General features: G+C 50.8%; 1 protein-coding gene across 3 annotated transcripts in view; it reads left to right on the top strand.

Moving 5' to 3' along the window:
* The first annotated feature begins 1,294 nt into the window (after positions 1-1,294).
* JAK1 (Janus kinase 1) overlaps positions 1,295-8,306 on the top strand; it is a 99,237-nt gene continuing 92,225 nt past the window's right edge. Inside the window, exons 1-2 of one of the 3 annotated variants that reach the window (XM_068140817.1) lie at positions 1,295-1,371; positions 2,031-2,119. The gene's annotated coding sequence lies outside the window, so the exon portion shown is untranslated. Of the gene's footprint in view, positions 1,372-1,747; positions 2,120-8,306 lie in introns of those variants that run through there. The other 2 variants (XM_068140819.1, XM_068140820.1) reach the window with 2 other exon arrangements.

Below are 8,306 nucleotides of genomic sequence, written 5' to 3'. Positions count from 1 at the left end.
TGGGTCAGACAACCACAGCGGCGCTGCCTGAGTGCAGAGATGAATGATAGCCCCCAGTGCCCACAGGTGATGGCCCCATGAGTGATAACCCTAAATACCCATGGGTGATGGACCCAGCACCCATGGATGATGATCCTACTGCCCAGGAGTGATGATCCCAAGTGCCCACAGGTTCCCATGAGTGATAGCCCCAAACACCCATGGGTGATGGCTCCAAGTGCCCATAAGTGATCGGCCCAGCACCTGAGTGATGAGTCCAAGTGTCAATAGGTGATGGTCCCAAGTGCCCATACCAAGCCAGGGTGGCCATGCAGGGCTACAGCCATAGCTACAAACACCTGGGCAGAGAATGCAGGCTGCTGAGGCAGTCAGCAATCGTACAGTTTGCAAACATACAGCATGCAAGTGTACAGCCTGCAAACATGCAGTCAGAAAAATGCACAACCTGGAATCATTTTGGTTGGAAAAGACCCTTAAGATCACCGAGTTCAACCATCCTCTAATGCTACAAAAGCTGGTGCTAACCCATGATGCTCAGCACCACATGTGTTCCAGTGTTTGAGAATCCTTTCAGTGCAGAAGTTTGAAAACACAAAGCCCATAGACACACACATCCTGCCCATAGCTGGTGAAAATGTGGAGGGGACACATTCCTTGCCCTGTCCCTGTGGCAGCTGCCACATGCATGCCTGTGTCTGATGTGGGGAGGCGTGGAGCATCCCTGAGAGGAGGAAAAGCTGAGAGACCTGGGGCTGTTGAGCCTGCAGAAGAGCAGCCTGAGAGGGGATCTGATCAGCAAGAGCTAAAGAGTGGGGGGAAAGAGGATGGACCCAGACTCTTGTCAGTGACAGGACAATGGGCAATGGGCACAAACTGGAACCCAGGAGGTTCCATCTGAACAGGAGGAGAAAATTCTTTGTTGCGAGGGTGCTGGAGCCGTGGAGCAGGCTGCCCAGAGAGGTTGTGGAGTCCCCGTGTCTGGAGAGCTTCCAAACCCAGCTGGCCATTGCGATGCTGGGCAAGGTGCTGTGGGCGCCCCTGCTTTAGCAGGGGGGTTGGACTGGATGATCTCCAGAGGTCCCTTCCAACCCCACCATGCCGGGGCTTGACTCCGCGTGTGCGTCTGTGCAGGCCGTCTCACAGGGCACCACGGCTGTACCTGTGTGGGTATATCTCCACGGGGTGCCCTCATCCCGCTGCCTGCCTCCCTGCGTGCACCCCCGCCTGCCGCCGCTGCCGCCCGCGCGCCGCCGCCCCCGGAAGCGGCCGTCACATGGCCGCGCGGCGCTGCCATAAACACACCAAGATGGCGGCCCTCACACCGCCAGCCCGTGCTGCGTCATGCCGCCCCCGGCCCCGCCGCGCCCGCAGGTGGGTGCGCCCCGGCCCGCTCAGCGCCGCCGTTCCCGCCGGAGGAGGGCTGCGGTGAGGGGAAGGCAGGAGGGTGGGTGATGGGGCCGGGCGCGGCGCGGAGCTTGCCGCTCCCTTCTGCCTACCCCCCCCCACCCCCCCCGCCGCCCGTTGCGCACTATTATTTTCCGGGCGGCGGTGTTTACGCGGGCGGGGCCTGCCGTCGCCGCGGGGGTGCGGCTGTCCGCCGGGCTCCAGTGAGGCCGCGGGCTGAGTGGGGGCTGCTCCAATGACCCTTCCCCCGATGGCTTCCAGAGAGCGCGCCGCACGGATGGAGGATGGCTAGTGGGGGTGAGGGGAGCGAGGTGGGGGTCTGGGCCGGGCTCCCTCCCGCCGCCGGGAGGGCTGCGTGAGGAGAGTTTGGCGGCGGGGAAGGTTTCCTATTCCACCCCGTCCCACCGCATCCCGCGGATGTGTTGCCAAGGCTGCCGCCTGTCCCCGGGTCCCAGGTAACGCGCCCGGGGAAGCGCCGCGTTGGGAAAGTTGGGAGGGAAGCAGTGGGGAGCTGCCAGGGACCCTTTCTTGTCACAGCCTTCCTCAAACACACCCTCCTGTCCCCGACATCGAAGCCCTGTAATCGCTGTAATCCTTATCACTGTTTATTTTCTTTCCCTCTTCAGACTTGGACGGATTTTGGTTGAAGTCGTGCTAATGGAGATGGAAATGGGGTTTGCAACCTGTGCACCTCATTATCTTCAGCAGAGGCAGGGTGAGAGCAGTTCGGTAGTACTGGAAGATACTTGCCCGGTGCTTTGGGGTGGGGAGTCGCAAGTCTTGAGGGTTGTGGTCAGGGCACATCAGGAATTCCGACAGTGTGATGCTAAAGGAATTTTGGTTCATGCAAAACAAGTTAAATACATAGGATCGTCAGCCTCAAAGGGGCAGGAGATGGAATTGGAGTTTTAAAAACCAGCCAGACAAACTTAGAAGGCTTTCAAAAGCAAGAACTGGCAGAAAGAGCTGGAATAAAACACTGGAAACTAGAGGTTTCAAAAAAAGCCAACCATGTGGAAATATGCAATGCTTTAGCAATAACAAGAACAAAAATGTGTGCTGGACTCCAACACTAAAGTGGGTTTTGCTTTAAAAGGAGGTTCTTCAGGTAGTAATAGGGAACCACCTCAGGCATTTTGTCTTGAGTCTGTGTATCTTTAGTCTGAAGCCAAACAAAATCATCCTGTGTGTGCTAGATGCAAGGAAAAAAAACATACTTGTATGACTAAGAGGTGGATCCTCTGGAGAAAATGGCATCAGCCCTCTAGAACATCTGTGTCACTTAAAGAGCCTTTGTGCCAGAGGGTGTTGGGGAGGAATTCTTCACCTTGGTGGTCATGCTACCTTTATTATAATACTAACTGCTGGAGCACGAGGTCAAATCTTGTAGCAGTGTTTGAAATGTGCTTGATCTGTAAAATAGCAATTCTCCTCTCATCGCTTCAGCCTGTGGAATGTGGGATTCCCAACCCTACATTTGTGGCATTCTACTGAAATGAGTAGACCTTTTCTGCTGCAATAGTAGTACTGTCGTAAAGCCACCTCGAAGTGAGAGCGAATGGTTTGTTAGTCATGCAACTTCCTCTCTTCTCAACACTCAGCCTTGTGTGTGCAGAATTGACTAATATTTTTTACCAAGTTGTTTTTTTGTTGTTATGTTGTTTTGTGCCTTTTTTTCCCCTTAGGCTTCTTTAATGATTAATCTACAAATGGTGATAACTCTGCAAGTTTTAGGATACCAGATTTAAGTCATCTGTGCCATCTTACGTCAGAATTGCATAATCTGTTGACTGTCCTCTTTTTTTATGTAATGTATGTTTGGAGTTTGTTTTAAAATGTACAAATATTTTTTTTCCACTGCGTGCTTCTCCTCGGGTATTTCAGATTTGTCTCTCCATTGCCCTCTGGAGTTAAACACTTGCAAGGCACCATTTTGTTAGCTGGAGCTGGCAGAGTGCTAAGTGGTTTGTTTTCTGGTTTTGTTTTGTTTGTTGTTTTTTTCCCTCTTTTAAAACCAGTTTCCATCACATCTTGGGACGTGCTCTTCTCCAGGTAAGTTATTTAAGAGGGTTACAGCAGTGCTAATGGTTCTGCTTCCTCTTGATACAAAGATGAGAGCAACTTATACTGCTGAAGTCTCTCTATGTAATAAATGGAGTTTTCATAAAAACTTAGTAACATATTAACTTCTCCTGTGTAACACTGTTAGGTGTTTTGAACTCATTTCATAATGATGTTTTTGATTCCCTTAATGAAAATGGGGAGCTGTTAGAAATAGTTCCGTGATCTCAGCAGTACCTGGTTTTAAGACACCAAAACCAGGCAAAAAAATGGGTGAAATAAGGTTGATGTAAGCTTATAGACCACTACTGCAGTGGAAGTGTTTATTTCACGGTTTTGTTTGAATCCTGTGACCCCAGAACACCAGCTGCTTGCTTGAAGAGCATCAAGCCTTTAGGCCTCTCTTCTTACTCCAGCTAGCTGCCTGGCATCAGGCACTGCTCCCATCGGTAGGCATCAAAACAGGCGTTTGTGATGCCAGCTCCAGAAAGTCATGTGACAAATTCTGATTGAAGCCCAGCAAAGTTGTTCCTGGTGCTGTAACATTCCAGCACCCAGAAGCCCGCTTGGCTGGTGAAAGCCTGGCTGGCTAGGTGCAGCAGGCATGGTGCAGCCTTGCCCTTGTAGTTGAGCTGCTACCGATGCTGCTCTTTGGCTGTGGCGAGTGGTGTGGCTCCATTAACTTACTGGCTCTCTGCCACTGTACCCACCGACTGTCTGGCTCATGACATTCAATACCTAAGTAGCATAAACCAAATGCTTCTTTCTAGCTCCAGTGGTTTTCAGGGGGAGAGAGGGGTGCCCCTGTTCTTTCTGGTGATGAATCCGTAGGGTGATTAGTCACCCACGCTCCATTAAATCCAGCACTGGTGGTTTGGGCCGGAAGAATCAACTACTTACAAACAGTTAGAGCTGCACTGCGGAAACCACTGCGGTCATTAGGATCACACTAATTATCTGGATAATTTTCTGGACTGAAACCTCAGATGCAAAGCCACTTCTGTTCAATGCTCCTGGGCCTTTCAGCTGGCATCTGGTCATCTTTTGGGGGTGATGCAGGATTTTGGGGACATTTGTGGGATGAGGAGATGGAGGAAGATGGGCAGTGCTGTGGAGGGGCCACAATGACTGACAGGCTGCCCTGGCTCAGTTATCACAGTGCTGATGCTGTCTCTTGTAAAGGTACAGTACTGTGATAACTGAAGGATGGCAGCCATCTGAGCTTCACAGGCCCCCCCACCACCCCTTTGCTGCACCCTGGGGACTGATGTACGGCACAGCGTCCTGCTGAAGTAAAGTGCACTCCTTCTAAATGTACCCCTTTGCATAAAAGTCAATGTTTTAGTTGAATAAAATGTATTTATTGAGAGTTTGGCTGTTAATGACCGTTTTCATAGAATGGTTTTTGTTGGAAGGGGCCTTGCAAGGAGGTTGGGATGAAGTGGCATCAGTCTCTAACAAGCAATAGGATAAGAGCACAAGGGTCTAGAGCACAAGGCTTGTGAGAAGCACCTGAGGGAACTGGTATTTTTCAGCCTAGATACAAGGCAACTGAGGGGAGGCCTGCTGGCTTCTACAACCCCCTGAAAGGAGGTTGGAGCCAACTGGGGGTTGGTCTCTTCTCCCAAGTCACAAGCAGTAGGACAAGAAGAAATGGCCTCAAGTTGTGCCAGGGAAGGCTTAGGTTGGACATTAGGAAAAATGTCTTCCCTGGAGAGGTTGTCAAGCCCTGGAAGAGGCTGCTCAGGGCTGTGGTGGAGTCTCTATCCCTGGAGGGATGGCAAAGCAGTGGATATGCAGTGCTGAAGGATGTGGTTTAGTGACGGACTTTGCAGTGATCTTTCATACAATTATTTTGATTGCAAAAGACCTTGAAGATCATCAGGTCCAATTGTTAACTTGGCACTGCCTGGTCACCACTAAACCATGTCCCTCAGCACCACATCTCCATGGCTTTGAAACCCCTCCAGGAATAGGGACTTCCCCACTGCCCTGGGCAGGCTGTTCCAGGGCTTGACAAATTCTACAGGGAAGACATTTTGCTCAATGTCCAACCTAAACCTTCTCTGGCACAACTTGAGGCCATTTCTTCTTGTCCTGCTTGTGATTTGGGAGAAGAGACCGGCCCCCCAGCTGGCTCCAGCATTCTTTCAGGCAGTTGTAGAAGCCTACAGGTCTCCTCTCAGCCTCCTTGTATCCAGGCTGAACAGCCCCAGTTCCTTCAGCAGCTGCTGTGTTAATGATCGGACTTGATCTGAAAGGTCTTTTCCAATCAAAATAGTTCTATGGAAGATTAAGTCACCTCTGCCATGGGCAGGGATACCTTCCATTAGATCAGGTTGTACAAAGCCTCAGCCAACCTGATCTTGAACACTTCATTTTTTTTTTTTACCTTGGAAAGTTTTCCAGGAATGCTGTGATTTGGGAACTTCTAAAACTAGTTCAGAGAGCAGAGTGCTGTGCAGCATGGTGGAATAATAAAGATCAGAGAGGTAATATTTGGTGCCAGAACTGCCATGACTAGCAGTAGATCTGGGGTACTAGAGTCATCTGGGCTATGTTTTCCTACTTGGTGAGGAGATCAGAGTCTTGGCTAAGTAGCACCTTATGTCATTTTCTGCATATCTCAGTACCTGGAAAGGGATGGTGGGACACGGGTTCTTTTGCTCGGATGATGCAGTGCGTTGTTGGTGATGCAGCTGGTACAGCCTCTTGCAGGATTTGCTTGGGGCTTCTCCGCCCCCGTGAGTGGGAAATTGCAGTTTTCCCAGGTAGTTTCTGTGGCCCTGTCCCCAAAATACCAAGAAAAGGCTATTTTTTTTCCCAGGGAACCTGCTCTCAGCTGAAGCTGCTCGCTCTGATTTGTGTCTTCTGGGAATTGAAGGCTGCTGGGTGGACGAGGGTGTATCTGTGGCTGCCTCGGGGGGCGCAGGGTTATGGGGCTAGGCTGCAGTGCTGGGACAGGCCAGCAGAGGGGCCCAGCCGGCCGGCTTGTGCTGGGGAGGGTGAGAGCTGCTAGGGTTCCTGTCGTGAAACGAGCAGAGACCTGCAGACGTGTTGGTGCAGTGCCTCTTCCCCACAGTCCCCCTGTCACCCTCGGGCTGCTGAGCTGATGCGCTAGCTTCCACCCATCATTTATTTTTGCTAAGTGTGGTCATTAACCCCGTGTGTTTAAAGAACTCTTCCTTTTGGACCGGATGATTCATGGCTGTTCAGGGCCTTGCCCTGTGCTTTTCTGCCCAGCCCCGGCTGCTGCTCGCTGCTCCAAGGGAAAAAAGGATGGGAATGAGCTCAAGCAGCGGTCTGCTCCAAGATGGCAATTAGATGGTTTGTGTTATTTCTCTGATCTTCTTTCCTGGAAGACGTGTGTGCTAGACTGTGCTGCTGGCAGTGTCTGTGGGCCCAGACAGGGTCAGTGCTGCACAGCCCCGATTGGAACATTCTGCCAGCATGCGTCATCTAAACAGGGGAAGTTATTAGTGCTGCTGTGATAGTGGCTGGAGTCTTGCTGGAGAAGGCTTCTATTGTGCCAGAAATTCTGCAAATGATAAAGACATCCTGTTATCAAGAGTTGAAGTTCTCGATAAATTAAATTCTGAGCAGAGTCAACTCTGCTTCCTTTCTCCCACTTTCTAAAGCCTGGAGGGATGCCCCATCCTAGGCAGGAATACAGAATCATAGCATGGTTGAGGTTGGAAGGGATCTTGAAGATCACCTAGTTCCAATCCCCTGCCATGGGCAGGGACACCTTCCACAAGAGCAGATTGCTTATCCAACATGCTCATCCCAAAAAGGAGAGGTGGTCCCTGGAAAGGTGGTCATCTCCATGGCACATTGCCTGTAGCTGTCCCTGGCTGTATGCCAGCATCACTCCCAAGCTTCTCCTTTATCTGCTGTGCTGTGCCACACTCCTATTTTGGTCACAGAATCAACAGGAGGGAAGGGGAAGCTGTGGGATCCTGGGGATGAGAGTGTTTTAGGTTTGCAGGCTGGCCAGGGCTGAGTTTCATCTCCTTTAGCCATTTCTGTGGTCATTTTAGGAGCCATCTGGGAGAAAGGCAGGTGACAGTGGAATTTGGAGCTGGAGGTAGAATTAGAATATTTGTGGTTGGAAGAGACCTTTGAGATCATCAAGTTCAACCATTACAACCAAAGTACTGTGGTGTTCAGACAGGTCCTCCTGGTGCTTCCACAAGGATGCCTTTGGGTACTCACTGATGAGTAGTCAGGGTGCCGATTCATAGTAGAAACTGAAAAGTTTTTGTCCTCCCTATGGGAAATAATCACTCAGAGGCAAATGCAGGGTTTGTTATTGACCAGGTCCAAGGATAAGGTTCCTGGCTTACATTCTAAGATCTAAGGGTTAATGGCCAACCTGGCTCACTTAGTGTGACATGCAGCACAGCTGACCGCTGTGTACTGCAGGCCACATCAAGTCCTGGTGAGAGAGAGGGCAAAGAGGCCGTTCAAATGACAAGTGCCTCTGGCTGCAGATTGTGATTCTCGTTTCCTGTTACAACAAGCACAGCTCCCAGCTCTGGCATGGGACAGGAACTGAAACACCGTCGGTGCCTGAAACCAATACCTGCCTGATCAGATTTGCTGGGAGCCTTTATTTCCCTGTCTAGCTCAGCAGACACGAAGTCCGTCTCTTTTTCCTGTAGCTTGCTCCTGCTGCCGTACTGGGACAGACCTCTTAAGCACATTGGTGGGTTTGCTGTGTCTGAGTATTGCTGTGCATGAACAATGCAACTATCAAATCTTTTTTTGGCAGAGGAGCACTTCTTCCCACCAACCGCGTTAGAGCAGGATGTAAACAACGCACTTCACAGCACTGTTTG

The sequence above is a fragment of the Melanerpes formicivorus genome, unplaced genomic scaffold, assembly GCF_026170545.1.
Source record: "Melanerpes formicivorus ecotype bairdi unplaced genomic scaffold, bMelFor1.0.p_v2 SCAF_7, whole genome shotgun sequence".
In the NCBI taxonomy this organism is placed as follows: Eukaryota; Metazoa; Chordata; class Aves; order Piciformes; family Picidae; genus Melanerpes; species Melanerpes formicivorus.
This window is presented reverse-complemented; position numbering and strand designations above follow the sequence as displayed.